A 17,035-nucleotide genomic window follows, 5' to 3' on the forward strand; every position below is an offset into this window, starting at 1 on the left:
TTTCTATTTTCTCTTGGGAAGTGTCCAGTATTCATTCTATTCTTACTAAGAGTAAATCAACTGATTCATTACTGAGTGTTTCTAACTAATTATGTCCATTAATTAATCCAATTATTTTCCAATACTCTATAGTATCAAGTGACAAACTTGGTAAAGCTTCACACACTGTATCACAATAGCTCACCAATGTCCTGAGTAGGAAAAATTATTTTAATTACTTTTTGTTTGAGAAGCCTATATGTAGAAAACTCCAGCTTCCAGAATATTAACTTAGATAAAATGAATCACTACATTGTTTTGTACAATTTCTTTGTAATGTTACAAATATGGAAAACTAGAAATATCAATGTTAAGTTTATTGTCTTCCACTATACTAGAATATGAGAGAGAAGACAGTTAACATTCCTCTTCCTACAATCAGTGTGCATCTACATTTATCCTCTGGGATATTCAGACAGCTTATAGCTAACATATATCTGTTGTCCTCATATGGGGCTTTTGAGGCAATTCCGTAAAAGAGACAACTTTTTTTGACACTTGAGAGGGCTCACTAAATAAATAACAGTTCCTTTTTTGTAACTTCCTAGTTTGGAGCCAAATGACAAAAAAGAAAAAAAAATATCTGCTTCATTACTGAGAAAGCTGTATGGAGAATATAACCTAGATTTGCAGGTAAGTGGTTTTGCTAATGTTGCTCCCTAGAGTTACATTTATCCCTTCAAACTATAGGACTCTCTGTCCTGCTGAGCTTACCACATAGATAAGAACAAATGAAAAACAATATCTCTGCAGACAATTAGATACCTTGAATGGCTTACCATGTGCACCTCAACTAGAAGTGAGAGAAAGAATGGAAAAAGGCTCTTTGTTCTATGTTCCTCCATTTTCTCTAGTACTACTATATATTTTGTGGAATGAGGAATTATGAATTTGTTTTTTTTTCCCACTGCTAAAGAAAAATAAGGTCATTTCTTGAAAAAGTTCTTAAAAGGTTATGTTGGGTAAATCTGAGAATCATTCAACGGGGCTGCTGTCCCTAAATGTGCTGATATGGGCTGAAGGAACTCTAAAGTACTTACTGATTTTGGAGGAAAAAACCCTTATTAATGGTTTTGCACACCATTTCTCCAGCATCACTGAGACTGGCCTTAAAATGCAGAAAGTATGCATGAAAAGGTGAGCATTTGAAGAAACCAGGGGAGAAACAGGCAGAAGTCTTCTCTCTAAAGAACAAATGTCTTCCCAGCTTTTGATAAAAATCTATTCCAAAGTATCTTCTGGAGCCTCTGTTTAAAATCAATAGAACTGATATCTCTAATTTAATTTTGTGTAAAATTTTAAGAAATAATCAAATATCCAAACATGTTTCAGATTTTTCCAGTGTATGAGATGAGTCAATTTCCCAATGCTTATGCTTTCAACAGGGACAGTTTGGTGTCCATGGACTTCATTTTATATGAAAGAAAAAATTCAGTTTCAATTTTCTGTTCTTTTACGTGTGTTAAGTTGGAGATCACAGGTGACAGATCTTTTGCAGGGATGCATTTTAACGACCTTTTTGGTCTGAAAGACAAAGTAGTTGAGAACTAAGTTCCTCGTTTACTTGCTTAATAAATAGCAGAAACTTTGAGTTTTGAACTCTTTGTTGGAGAATGTGAAGGGAAGAGGCCACAGTGAATATGTGATAGGGAGAAATTTCTGGTTAAGGAAGATAAAAACTCAAAAATTTAAAAATACGTGAACAAAAGCCTTAGCATAAAGACAGCTGGTGGGCAGTTCTTTGTGGCTGGTGAAAGTCCAATACCATTAATGGCACTGATGTCTAGTGACAAATTTAGAACTGTTTTCTTTTATGTACTCTACTAGTGTCCCCTTATTCTGTTAACGCCTTAAATAAAAGCTGGTTACACCAAAAGGATTCTAGTAGAAATCTGAGAGAAGGACCAAGGGATGAGATCCATCTGTAGAGCAATGGGACAGGAAGAAAATAAAGAAGTGGTAGCTGAGATGATAGCAGCGATCAAACCAGCCAGGAATAACTGGAATTTAAATGTGGACATAAAGGGAACTAAAGCACCTCCTTCTAAAACTCAAAAATACTTGGAACAGTGGTACACTTCCCAGAGTACTTGGGATGAAGAAAAAAATAACTTTTTACTATAAAAAAAAGAAGGAAACCAGGAGTAAGAGGGCTTAAGGTCACATGTGTAAATTTTCCCTCAGTCAGTTCACTATATAGAAGCTCCGACTCCAGTACTCAGGCTTCACTTTGCTATAGATGCTATAAAGTTATTTGTTAAGCCTAGTTAAGCAAACATGATGCAAATTATTAAGAGAGGAAGATACTTAAGTAAATGCAATGTATTCAAAATGATTGCTTTGGATAATGATTTTGCTCTTCTTGAAGTTACATAATGATTCTGCCCTTCTTGAAAATTTTTTTAATGATATGACTATATTTATTGTGCCTGGGAGGCAAGGTGAGCAAGAAATCTCAACAGGTGGAAGGTAGGGGAAAATCTTATCTTACATCCAATGAATCACTGAATATTTTTGCTAATAGTTCACAAATTGGGATTTGAATTATATAGCTTGAAATAACTTTGTTGTTTTTGTGTGCATGCACTTGGGTGTTCATGCACATGCACCAGTGTAGGTGTGTGTGCTTTAGCAAGGAGGAAGTTAAATTATTCCACTGAGCATGAAAATGAAGATTCCTTTTTCCCCCACTTAATGGATGAAATGTCAACTTGAAGGCAGGCATTTTAAACACTGCTGTTTGAGCCCATGTGCTGCTTATGCATTATTCATGATAGATTTTTGGGATTTCAGTGCTTGGCACTACTGTCAGAAAAAAAATGAAAGATAGATCAAAATGGCATTAAATTTTGTTATATTTATACAGTTAATCCTTTCTCAAATTAAAAAAATTTTATTGCTGAGCTATGACTCTAACAGCATTCTTCAAAAGCAATATTCTTTGAAGACTGCACTCCCTTTATGGATGTATTTGCTAACAACATTCACAGGTTGTGGTTTATGCTTCTCACTGCTGAGCTATTGCAAATGGATTTCTTTTCAGAAATGCCATGTAAATGAGGTGCTATAGAAACAATACAAAATTTATCAGGTTGGGTTTATTTTCCTATAGTCTAACCTAATAACACATTTAAATTGTATCAGTATTATAGTATGCTGATATTTAATACCTTAATTCTAACTTATCTGTAAAAATAATCTGTTATTTTCTTTCATATAAAAGAGCATTGTAATTTAAAGTTTATTTTCTTTTAAATTATTTTAATAACTTATTTTTTCTTAAATAAAAATCTTTTATTTTCTTGTTTTCAGACCCAAATATGCAGCTAGCTTCACTTAACTTGCACTGATGAAGAAACTCTGATTACTTCAGTCTTAATATATGTTAAGATTGAGCACTTATTATTTTCATGTTATTGGATTAATTACATTATTTTAGGGTATATTCAAAACTATGGAGTCAGTAGGTGGAGAGAAATGGTCACAAACAGGAAAGTGGAAGTCATAGAATCACTTGCTCATTGTCATAAATGAAAGAGAAAGTTGTTACATGTTCTATATTTCTTTAAGAAAATTGGACATAAATGCCATTTCCTTATTTTCGTAGATTTTGGTGTGTAATCAAAATGGTATAGTGGAAAAAGCATTGATGTTGAGGTTTTGGGATTTAGGTTCAAATCTAAGCTCTCCATTATACAACTGAGAGACTACTTTAGACAATTTGTTAATCTTTTTGAGCTTAGTTATCTCTTCTGCAACATGGACCTAGTACTATTCAAATTATACATTTGTGAGGATTATGTAAGATTATGAATAGAAAAAGGTGTAAAATAATAGAGGCCTTCAATAGTTGTTATGTGGTAGGAAGCCAATGAGACAAAGTTTCTGTTGAGGCTTCAGTAATGTACAGGAATCACCTGTACATCACCAAGGGTGCTTGGGTGCTTGAGAATGAAACAATTTAACAGTGTATTCCCCCCCATGGGGACTCAGTGGTAATGAACAGCTTGTTGGTCATGGTCATGGAAGCCCATTAGTTTATAATAGGGTATCTGGGTAACCTTTACAGAGATAGATTAGAATATAACTAGCATCCTGAAAACACCTATAGTGACCTAATAGCTTCCACTGCAATTGTTCCTGGGTGCTGACTTCCCCCAGCCTTGTAGTGAGTGTATAAAAGGCATGGCCCTGCTGCACTCAGGGCTCAGCCCTTGGGTAGGAATCTGCTGAGCCAGTGCCAGCACTAACAAATGCTGCTTCTCACCAAATGTCTGGGTGTCCTGACTTCTTTTTTGTAGTTCCCGCAGTTCCTGCAACAGTTATACTTGGAGTGATTTCTTGTCTCATCAGTTTCTAGAGCTCAGCTACATCCTTGCCCTGGCTCCAACTTGGCTATTAAACTCTTCCTCCTCTTGGATAAGTTACTCAGGTCTCTTCAGATCTGTGGGTAAAATTGCAGTATTTCTAGAATCTGTCTCCTGGCCTTAGTGCATCTCAGTACCAATAGGCGTTTCCAAGGGGTGGACAAAAGTAGTCATTCTCCATATCAATAGGTGATTTCAAGGATGGGGAGGGCATATCTGGACCAGGGAGGCTTGGTGGGGCCCTTTTTGAAGCTGGGTCATGAGAGACATAGGTGAGTAGAAGTAGATGACTGTTTGTAAGCAATAAATAGGTTTCTCCCACTTTATTTCTCCCTTTGACTGATTTTGGCTTCAATGGTTATTTGCCCCAGACTGGGAACATATTTGCCCCCTGGAGTCACATGACCCCACTAGATTCTTGGCTTGGAGTACAGTGGACCAGGGCTTTATCATTTTACCCTGAATAGGTAGCTCTTAGTACAGAGTCTGATATGTTATAGAATTAATTAAAAAAAATAAATGTTTGTTTATTGAATGAAGCCACTTAAAAAATGTTTCATTTTTGCCCAAAACTGGTTGAAGTTAAATTTCTGTGTTTTTCAAATGAAGGAGTCCTGAAAAAATGCAGACATAGAGGTACGGAAGGGACATGGGACAAGCATCATGATTAACTTTTCCTGCCTATAATGAAAAATGCTGAGGTATAGATAGTATAGTAAAATCAGGAGGGATCCCATCTTAAGGCTAAGATTACATTTTAAAAAATAGACAGTTGAGAAATAAGATTTCTAACAGAGTCTTTGGTAATCAGACAATAACCCACCCAATCTGAAGGAAAGGCAAGCAGTCTTAACTGATATGTCCCCACTGCTTGAGGGTAAACAAAATCTTGGAGAAGAACAGGATCAATAAATCCCTTGTGTTAAGTTTATCTTCCAGAATTATCCAGAGGACTGGCTGTGGATGAGGACATGGTGTCCTTCCCTAGAAAGGGACAACATGAGACCACAAGTCAAGCCTATGCCCAACAACCCCCTCTGCCCTTTGCCCCTTCTTGAAAGGCTTAGAAAGACAGTGGGCTTTTCAGTGGGCCTCCTCTCTGAGGATACCAGCACTTCCTTTCTTTAAGTGCACACTTTTAAATGAAGCTTTCTCACTGCTCAAATTATTTCATTTGCCTCTGCTATTTCATTCTATTTTTAAGTCTTCACTTTGTCTCTGCTTTACTCCATTGAGTAAGGAGGGGCTGCTGAGAGCTCAGATTTGGGCCTGAAAGTTTCCGTCACCTGGATGATCCTAGGTGACACAGCTGTGCGGTCTGCTCTTGGTAGCCTGCCTGAAAATTTCCTTTCTTTGGGAAGCTCTCAGAGCATAATTTCATTCCACCCTACTCTCCATGGTTCCCCCAAATCCTGGGGTGGTAGGGGCTAGTCCCCATACCATGCAGATCCAGGTGAACACAGGATACCAGGTGACCCTGGCCTTAAGAGTTGCAAGGAAATCTGCCCTAAAGTGATAACTTTCCTTCTTCCTCTCTGCACTTTCCTGTTCTTTGCTGCCTACAAGGAAGATGCCATTCCCTGCGGTTCTTGCTTTAATGAGTTCCTTCCTTACGTACACTCATCTGACTTGCTCAAGAATTCTTTCTTGATTCAGAGTCAAGAACCCTCCCCTATACACGGTGAGATTTCACCTGATGCTCAGGGAGAGACCTCTCCAGATGCAGCTGCCCGGCAACAACATTAAATATGTAGAAGCAAAATATTTAAATGCTGAATCATAAAATGTAGAATTGACTGAAAGGGGGGAGCTGGGGAAATTATGTGTTTTATCTTTCTAGTCTGCTAAATTGGCAATCTTTGATATTTGTTAGTGAAGCTGCTGTTTAAACTGGAACTTTTTGGAAGACATGCTAAGCAAATGTTAGGACATTGGATTATGTTGGCTATTCTTGCCCCTTGAAATGCTTTGAGAAAGACAAAGTTTACTTCAAAATCTAAATAGCCATCTTACAGAGGATTGGAGAACACAGAGCAAGTACAGGCTTAATTGAGAGAATCCCATTTTAGGAAAACACAGCTTCACATAACCATTTATCTCCTCATTTTACACTCTCCTCAGGCAAGTTTATCCATACATTTGGCTTCAGTTAACAGGTATGTGTTAATAGATGCATGTTTTTTGTCCTGATTCATTCTCTGAGCTCCAGATCTACATAAACAATAGGCTATTAATATTTTTTTTACTTGAATTTCCAAAGGTCATGTCCAAAACTGAGTTCGTTATTCTGGCCTCTCACTTGGCTCACAGTTGCTTGCTCCTCAAACTGTTCCTATTCCAAAAGATTACACCAGTTTCTGTTCCGTTGTGTGTGCCATCAGACAAGACTACATTCTCGCCTTCATCTTCTGCACCCTCTGTGCTAGTTTTCTACTGCTGCCATAACACATTGCCAAACATTATTTCATTGCCTCACAGTTTTGTAGGTCAAAAGGTCTGGCATGACGTGGCTGGATTCTCTGCTCAGGGTCTCCCTGAGCTAAAACGTATGGCTCTCATCTGGCTCTCTGGGTCCCCTTACAAGGTAACAGTTGTTGGTAGAATTTATTTTCCATACCTCCCATGTGACCCTCTCCTTCTTCAAGCCAGCAGACACACATCATATCCTACTTATACATCAAATCTCTCTGACTTCCTCTTCTGCTACACTTTCCTTTTTGTCTTCATGTTCTACCCTTGAGATATCATATGTTTACACTGGGTACCCCTGGATAATCCTGGATAATCTGTTTTAAGGTCAGCTGATTAACAATCTAAATACAGCTCCAAAATCCCCTTTGTCATTTAGGGACCCAAGGGGTGGAGATCAGAGGGACAAAAATTTTGTCTATGACACTTTGCATTTTTAATGCAAGATCTGATAACTTTTTCTTGTAAATATCTTTAAATTTGTCTACTTCTGATGAGTTCTACTACCAACACCCTAGTCCAAGCTACCATTGTTTCTCAAATGGATAAGACAATTACCTGCTAAATTGTTCTTTCTATGCTACCTTTATTCCATTACATGTTTCTACCTTTCTCATTTCTTTCGTACATTAATTGATAGAGGTTGATTTTGTTCTCCTACGTTCTTGTTCCTGCTGCAACAAGGAATGGAAGGGCAGAGACACAGTAGTGAAGCAGCATGAATGTTTTATTTGAATAAACTCCAAAGGAGGAGCGGGCCAGAGTGAAGGCAGACAAAGGCAGGTATACTTGAATAAAGCAGAGAGGAAGGGGAAGCTCAGTGATGAGAATTTGCAAGCTCAAGTCAGATCTCTCAGCAGCTTCTCCCTATTTATCTGAAGTAGGACAGAGAGAGTGAAGACTTGTGCTTAAAATGTGGAAAATAGAATGAACAGCAAAGTGACAAAGACACCACTGGAAGAGCACAGAGAAAGAGTGTAATAAGTTGAGCAACAAGAAGTCTTTTAAAAATATACACTCTAAGAAAGGAGTGCAGGCAACCTCAGAGAGATGTACAATTAAAAGTTGGGATTCTGTCTTTTAACGATTTTCAAGAATTGGATAAAGGTAAAGGGTCAGGGGGCATAGGCTTGTATGCAGTCTCATGATGTCTGTCCCTAATGAGAGGCAATGTGTCCATATCCACAGTCAGTCCTCCAGACGATTCTGCAGGATACGTTTCTGTTCTCTAACAAAGCGGCTACACTACAGCACTGGGAACATATCAGTTAAGACAGTTGTGTGTAAAATTGAAACATTTCCAGAATATCTCGCCTAGCTTTAGTATATCTGCATATCAACAGGCGTTCAGAGGTGGAAAGAATTATGGCTTTAGTTCATTTGCATCCTTCCCCAGGGGTGGAGAAGTTCATCTTCATATCAGCGGGTGATTACCCGGGCAACAGAGGGCTTATCTGTACTTGAGAGGTGAGGGGGAGGCCACTGTGGCTGCTGCTCTAGCAGAGAAAAAAGATGGCCTGGGACTGTGGTTTGTGAGCAATAAACGGGTTTTAAACTTTATTTCTCCCTTTAACTGATTTTTATTTTTAGGGGTATTTTGCCCCAGAATTTCCTTTCCCTGGACTTACAACAGTTAAGACTGCTTGCCTTGCCTCAGATAGGTTGTTGGCTGTTTACCAAAGAATATGTTAGGAATTTAACTTCCCAACTCTTCTGCTTTTAAAATGGAATCTTAGCCGTAAGATAAGTCCCTCCTGTTCTTACTATTCTATTCAGATCTGAGCATTTTTAGGAAAATTAACCATGATACTTGTTCCATGTGTCTGCCCCATCTTACCTGCAAGTAACTATGAGCAAGATGAAAAGAGGGTGATGCCTGCCAAGAATTCAGGGAGTTAATCAAATTAAGCCAAAGAGTCAAAAGGGACTCATGCCCTTTTTCAATATGAGCTCACTCCACATGCTCTGAATCCCGACTGACCTTGAGACTTGCTCCAGTTAATGCAGCTTAGATAGGGCAGAGACAAGGAACAAGCATTATAATTAATTTTCCTTAAAAAATCCCATGATTAGCATAATAAAAACAAGAGGGATTTATCTTAAGGCTAAGATTCCACTTTTGAAAGAGAATTAGGGAAGTAAACTAACATTCTTTGGTAATCAGCCAATGAGTTATCTTAACTGATGTGTTCCCAGTGCTTGGGAGTGGCCACTACCTTAGACAGGAACAAAAGGTTTGTCCTACAGAATCACCCAGAGGACTGGCTATAGACAATGACATATTGTCTCTCTCACAGAGATAAACATTAGGAGACTGCCTAACAAGGCTATGTCCCCTGACTCTTTACCTTTATCCCATTTTTGAAAATCCTTAAAAGGCAGAATCCCAGATTTTCAGTGTGCTGCCTCCATTCTAAGGTTGCCTACACTCCCCTTTCTTGGAGTGTGTATTTTCAGAAGACTTCTTATGGCTCAGCTTACTACACTCCGTCTCTGCGCTCTTCCAGTGGTGGCTTTGTCACTTTGCTATTCATTCTATTTTCCAGACTTTAAGCACAAGTCTTCACTCTCTCTGCCCTACTTCAAATAAGCAGGTACACCTGCCCTTATCTACCTTGACTCTAGCTATTCCTCCCTTGGTGTGTATTCAAATAAAATTTTCATTCTGCTTCATACTGTGTCTCTGCTGTTCAATTCTTTGTTGCAGTGGGGACAAGGATGGAAAGAGTTCTATGGAAGACCCTTCTTACAAAGCTGTTCTTATTCAATCTGACATGGAGTTGACCCAGTATTAAAAACCTCTTCCACAGGGACATTTATTGAATTGTTAAAGACAATTGTTTTAAGTTCATACTGAGATGGGGAAAAGACAGAGGCAGCTGCTGTCTAGTTAGACAAGATAAGGGGCCTTGGGAAAGAACAGAAGCAGGAACCTCCTGAGGGCCTCAGGAATTCCGAGAACCAGATGCTTGTGGTGCAAATGTCCTTGATTTTTTTTTTTTTTGTAGCAGTAAGGGTCACATTAGCATGCCAAATTTGGAAATACAGACAACTTTCAATAAGGTTGGTCAAAACAAAGAACAGCGTTGCAGCACAAACCAACAGAAATTAGACAGCTAAGTCTGAGATATATACCTGAAGACACAGCCCAGAACCCCTCCATGCCAAGAACCCCAGTATCAATATCCAGCTTAGTTGGTGAATAAAAGGGCAGACAATAGGCTAACCAAACAGTTTAAAAGGAAAAGTTGAGGAAGAAGATATTCCTAGGGAAGAAAAACATCTGACATATTTCCGGGAATCTAGAAGCCCACATGCATGTGTAGAGTGGGGTGCAGCCCAGAGCTACGCGTATGCTCAGGAAAGCCCCGAGAAGGCCCCTCGAACTCAGCCTTTGCTGACCTCCAGGCTCCGCAGAGAGTGAAGGCTGAGATCGTGTTCCCGGCTGTCTGGCCCAGCACTGGGCCTCAGTATGCTCACAGAGCCCTTCGGCAAACGTTAGAAGAGCTAATAGTCTCAGTTACTCTAAGAAATTTCTCTTCAATTAGATGACAATGAAGCTAACCAACGGCCTCACATGACAGAACACACTCGATACAATTAGTTTGGGAACAACACCAAACAAATAACTACATCAAACAGAAGAAACAGCAAAGGAGTGGAGTGTGGGCAGGACCGCTCCCCAGAGTCTACATTGTGTCTTAAACTTTCACCTTTGAACAAAAATGACAAGGCAAGCAAAGAAACACGGAAGCACGGCCCATATGCAGAAGGACAGCAATCCACAGCGATCAGCTGAAAGTAAACTGGGTCCCTATGGAAGCCCAGACATGGGAATTACTGAAAAAAATACTTAGATGAGCTATTTCAAATATGTTTAAAGGAAATTATGTCAAAAGAACTAATTATATAATTCATTCATGCAACTTAGGAACAGTCATTTTCTTAATTTCCTTTCATTGTTGCTGTATGTCTGAAACCCATTTAATATGGCATATAAACTATATTCCAATAAGAAATGAATTTCCTTTCTTTGTATATCTCTGTATCCTGAATCAGACTCTCTGCATCTTGAGGCAAGGTCATTTCTGCTCCTTCTCATCTGTAACTCCGGCAGGAAAATAAGTCCCCAGACCAGGGCAAATAATTATTGAAGCCAAAATCAGTCAAAGGGAGAAATAAGGTGGGAGAAACCTGTTTATTGTTTACAAGCAGTCGTCTACTTCTGCCCCCGCTCCCCCATGTCTCTCATGATCCTGCTGCAAAAGGACTCCACCAACACCTCTCTGGTCCAGATAGGCATTTTCTCTCTGCGCCCTGTGTAGTCACCTATTGATATGGAGAGGCACTACTTCTCTCCACCCCTCAGAAACATCTATTGATACAGAGATGCACTAAGGCCAGGAGACAGATTCTGGAAATATTGAAATTTTACCTACATCATCTTTTTCACATCATTCTGCCTGACGTTCCTCTAGATTATTCCCAGGTACAAATGATGCTCACTATCCTAGGTACTCCCACTCTTCCTTCTTTCTTATTTTCTCCTTCTCACTGGTGGAACAGATGCGTGTGTCCCCAGACTCAGCGCTTCCCTTTAGGACTGGTCTGACTAATTATAATTGCTCCTCACTGTTCCTACTACTGCCACATGGTCAGTCTGTTGGAGCAAGTGTTACTTCCACTGGCAGAGGTTTCCATTCATCCAGCTGTGCCACCTATGACTGTTTGGACAAGACCGATTTAGGGAATAGTTAGTAAACCTTTGCTGTGTCTCTCCAATCTAGCTTCCCTGATATAAAACTCATGTTTTGATCTCTACTTGAGCTAGAGAGGAATGAGGCAAAATAAAAGGACACATTTGACCTACAACATTTTTTAATAAAAACGATCATAAAAAGATTTGGAAACAGGTGAAAAAGGATGAAAAAAATAAAGTTTTTTATTTACTGTAAAAGAAGATAGAAGTATATGTTGCTTAAACATCATTTTTTATACTTCTCTCCCAATACCAAACAACAATAAATACAACTTCATCATCCTGCATATCAATTGCATAGTTAAGGAACAGGTTTTATCACAACATTGTTGTGTTAATTAAGGAAAGGTCTCATACTGTTGTTAGGCAGACTGATGGTCTTCCCAAAGATGTTCTAATGCCTAGACCCTGTGAATATGCTACTTTACATAACAAAAGGGATTTTTGCTGATATGATTAAATCAAGGGTTTTGAGTTGGGGAGATTATCCCAGGTTATCCAGCTGGGCCCCATGTAATCACAAGGGTCCTTGTCAATCAAAAAGGGAGGCAGTTGGATCCAGTCATAGGAGATATGACAATGGAAGCAGGGTCAGACTGATGCAATGCCACAAGTCACAGAATGTAGGCTGCTGCTCCGAGCTGGACCACAGAAGGAACACAGCCCTGCTGACACCTTGGTTTTATCCAGTGAGACCCATTTCTGGTTTCTGACCTCTGACCAATAAATAAATTTTTATTGTTTTAAGATACTAAGTTTGGGGTAATTTTTTACAGTAGCAATTGGATACTAATATGTCCATTTTTAAGAAAAGTACAACAAAATTTTGCATCTGTATGTGCTTACAGTCTTATATTACTTTGCTAAAACAGCCAGATTAATGGTGACTCAAGAAATTAGAGCCCAGGGCATATAGGAATATGTAAATCAGTAAGGGGGAGGTAGCAGTCTGCTAATAATGTATTGCACTGGAAATTATACAGGCTGCGGAGTGGTGCAGATCTATGTCTGAAAGATACTTTTCTTCACTTATTGGTTATATAACCTTAGAGAAGCTACTTGAGCCTCAGTTTCCTCACCTTGAATCAGGAAGATTTCTGCCCAATTACCTTAACCTATTGTCAGCTCAGTAAATTTTAGTTTCATAAAATTCTGTATGGAAAATAAGAGAGTTATTGAATATTTTTAAATGTTCCTTGGTTATATATTAATAGATTCACTTATAAAGTCCAAGAAAAACACCAGAAAATAGAAGCCTCCTCTATTTTATAAAAGTCCCCAAGGAGATGAGCAGCTGCTTTGCTGGAGTAAGTAAATATAACATAGAAGGTAAAGGAAGAAATGCAGTGTTGGGGAATAAAGGGCTGAAACACTGGTAAGATGTTAAAAATATTTCTGTTAATATAAAACAACTAGAATGTCTTGAATATGGATTGTTCTGATAAGCTGGAACAATAAAAATGACCTGAATTGTGAAGATGAGCATTTCAGAGAGCTAGTGAAAAACATCTAATACTTGAAATTAACCTTTTTTTTTCCCTGTGGCAAAGTTAGGTTTATTATCAAGGTTGGGAAATAAAAGAGTAGAGCATCAGAGCTGTAGGGGTGGAGGCGAGGGGGAAGGGACAGAAGAGTTGGTATACTAATAGCATTGTCAAGTCATTACATTATCAATCTGGAACAAAAGGAAAGCAAAATCTAAAGTTTATTCTGGTAGTTGGGTTGAAAAGTGCCTTTAAGTTTGACTCTGAAAATGATACAGCAGAGAAAGTAATGATATGATGAATTTTGAGGTTCCTTGCAATTACGTGGACAGACTGAAGGGATTAAGTGGGAACAAACACAACATTTGATTAGCATCATTAGAATTCAAAGAATACTTGAAACTTGGCACATCCTAAAAAATTATCTGGGAATTCATATCACAAGGTCTAAATCAATTATTTCCTTTAATAGCCCTTTAATGTCATTGGTTGTGTCTATTAGATACCTATCTCTTATGTGCGTACTTCCCATTTCTAGAATTTACCTCCTTTCCTCCTCCATCTGCATGAATACAACTCTATTTGTATAATGTGCATCTGACCCTTTGGCCATAGTTATTTTGGGGATGTGCACTTGACCTCAGAGGGGCAAATCAGTTTCTATATTTGTGAATATGGATTGCAAAAAGCATTTGGAGAGACGTGAGGTCACGTCATGTGGACAGGATAAACAAAGAAGCTGGATTAGATGGAAATGGAGAGATAGAGGAAGAAAGGTCTTTATAGAGAGGCTCAGGGGCAAAGAAAGATGAGCACTGGAAGAAAGAAGTAGAAATTAAGTACAAAGAAGATTCTTAAGCTGTCCCATTCCAGGTCCCTGGTAAGACCTTGTTTCATCTGTTCCCTTAGACTCTGTAAAAATACTTGGTATCCTTTCAGTAAATCCTAGTTTTCCCATTAGTTACTTTCAAGAGTAAATGCCAGCATTCATTCTTTCATTCATTTGTTCTACAAACATTTATGGAAGTCTTATGTGCTCCTGTTGGGGGCACAGATACTTGCCTTCAGAGGTAAGGGACTTTTTGGGAATGATGTGTGGGAGACACACCATAAAATTCATAGAATTCAGAGCATGGTCTGTATTTGTGGCTAATCAGAAACTGAAGCAGCAGCAATATTCCTGTTTTCTTATGTATTATCCAATTACTGGTGATTGTTCTGATGTTATCGTTTGACATGCGAGAGAAAAGTGTATATCTAATTTGTATTCCAGAGGCAACAATGAAAAGGATGACTTGGAGCAATAAATCACCAAAAACATGTTCTATTTTTTAAGAGACATTGAGCATCAGTGAACAGCAGGTGCTAATTAAGAGAGAGGAAGAGAAGGTTCCAACAGCCTATGGGAGTAAAGGTTGGTGTAAGAAAATAGTGGAGGACAAGATTGGAAAACAGAGAGCTTTCTGTACTAGGCTTTAATGAGCTTGAATTTTTTTAAGCAGTGCAAAACTATATAAATGACTGTTGGGTAAAAATATGTCTAAGGCTGGATAGGTCAGGATTTCTCATGAAATATGAATCTAAGCATTTTGCTTAGAATTTTCACAGGTTCTGTTGGTCCCAGTAATGAGACCAATAATGCATACTTACAGTGTCTGTATCTTCCAGTCATATTCTCTAGGGACTAATTACAAAAAAAAGAAAGGAACACATAATGAAAGTGTAGGGATCCAGGGCAGTCCACCCCAAAATGTGCCACAATGGCAGATGGATTATTTTGAATGAAAGTTACTTAAGAAACAGCCAGCACAGGAAGAACATTCTGACCTACACCAACCTTTGTCTTCAGAAAGCAGGAAGCAAATCTCCCACCTGAAAGGCAGGAGGTAAACAAAAATATCCTGAAAGAGCAAGGGAATTCAGAGCCAAGAAGGCCGTGTAATCGAACCTTGTTTCTGTCACTAATTTACTACCTCTGCCCAAATTCTGTTTGGAATTTCTACTTCTTGAAGCTCCAAAACATGTTTTTTTTATCCTGTCAATTCCTAACAGATTTATGTTTCCTTGTTTAAAATGTATAAAAGCTGCCTGCCTTGGTCATTTCTCAAATCCATTGTTGGGCCTCTGTGAGTGCATAATTAAACTTTGCTTTTTTTCTCCTGTTAATCTGTCTCATGTCAATTTCATTCTTAGATCAGTTAAAAGGAACTTGAAGAGGAGGAAAATTTTTCCTCTCTCACCAAAAGGATCCAGCTGCTTAATCAATGGAGTGACGGCCTCCAAGGCGCTGTCTTCGTCAGACCTCAGGGAAGCTTAACAGTCCCTGAAACTGCTCTAATTAGACTAGACTTCAAAGTGAGCTGTGTGATTTGACTTTATCAATTTTCAACAGCTATTCCTTACTATTTAAAAAATAGGATAAAGGTTATAAGCTCATTAAAGTAAAACCTAAAAGGGGAGGAATTTATACAAAATTGAAGAGGACTTGGAAGTCTTGGTCAACTTAGATTCATAAGCTACAAGCAAAGGTGGAAAGACTAGCAAGAAGGAACCAATAGTCAGCAACAGGGCAGGGATGTTTCAACAGCACTCAAGGACAGAAAGCCCTGTATGACTGCTCAAATGTGTGAGTTCTTGGTTTTGTTCAACTCAAGCGTCTAAACTACAAATATGAATTAGTCATTTTCTGTTTTAAAAAGATCATGTTGATTTATTCATCACTTTCACAAAAAGGTAAATTGGTAGTTTCCTACCTTGGGCATTTTCATTGTTCCTTAATTACCTTTTTCAGTTTTGCTTGAAAATCCATGCAAACTTTGTCAGCTTAATGTATGCCCAGCTCGTCGCAATTTCAACAACTGGGCTGCACTTTCTGAGGAAAAACATTTCTATACATTTGAAAATTGAATCATTGAATTCATTTGACGGGATGCGTACAGACTGGATCTCAGTCAAGTCAACAAGGCATTGTCAAGCAGGGTATGGAACACTGTTTCTCTCAACTGGGAGCAAAAATAATAGACTAACCCGCCTACAGTCTTCCATTTATGGCAGTCTGCAATGTTTTTGTACATTCAGCATTACAATACTTTTGTAAACCATATTTACAGATTATAGACCACACTGGCAGGCAGGGCACCTGAAAGCTCTTAGCAAAGTGGCAGTGTCTGAGTCACATAGTTTCGAAAGTTCTCTTAACATCTGATGTACAGATGGAGATGTCAACTTGGAAACTCCATCTGTGAGTCTAGAGCTCTTAGATTACATATTCAATAAAAGTAAGAAAATATTTAATCAATAGAATATAGACAGCATTTTAAACTTTGGTAATGGATGAAATCACTGAGGGAGCAATTAGACCAAGAACAGAAGATGTTCTAGAACAATTCCTAAAGATTATAATATTTGGAAATTGTGCAGGAAAAGAGTCAACAGTGAAGAATGAAAAAGAGCTCCCAGTGATGTTGGATAAAACACACAAAAATGTGCTGCATTGAAAGAGAGGGTGAGGAATATTTCAAGAAGGAAGGAGTGGTAACCTGTGTTCAATGTAGTTGAGAGGTACAGAAAATTGAGACAATAAAAATATCTATTAGAGATGTAAATGGAGGTAATTACTGCTTTCAGGAGGAGAAGGACAAGTTTCAGATTGTAGTGACTTTGAAAACAAGTATGATGTGAAGGAGCAGTGACAACCTGTGCAGCTAGGGGAGAGGAGAAACACGGATATAGCCAAAGAGAGATGCAGAATCGATTTGCTTGTTTGTCTTGATTCATTTTTGGATTGGATAGGCATGATTGTGAGCTTATGGAAATGGTTTAGTAGAAAAGGAGGTATTTATGAAGGTAAGGAAAGTTAACGGAACAGATAGAAAGAAAATGGAGATAGGAGCACAAGCTGATGACTTTGAAATACT

Source organism: Manis javanica, chromosome 3, assembly GCF_040802235.1.
Source record: "Manis javanica isolate MJ-LG chromosome 3, MJ_LKY, whole genome shotgun sequence".
In the NCBI taxonomy this organism is placed as follows: Eukaryota; Metazoa; Chordata; class Mammalia; order Pholidota; family Manidae; genus Manis; species Manis javanica.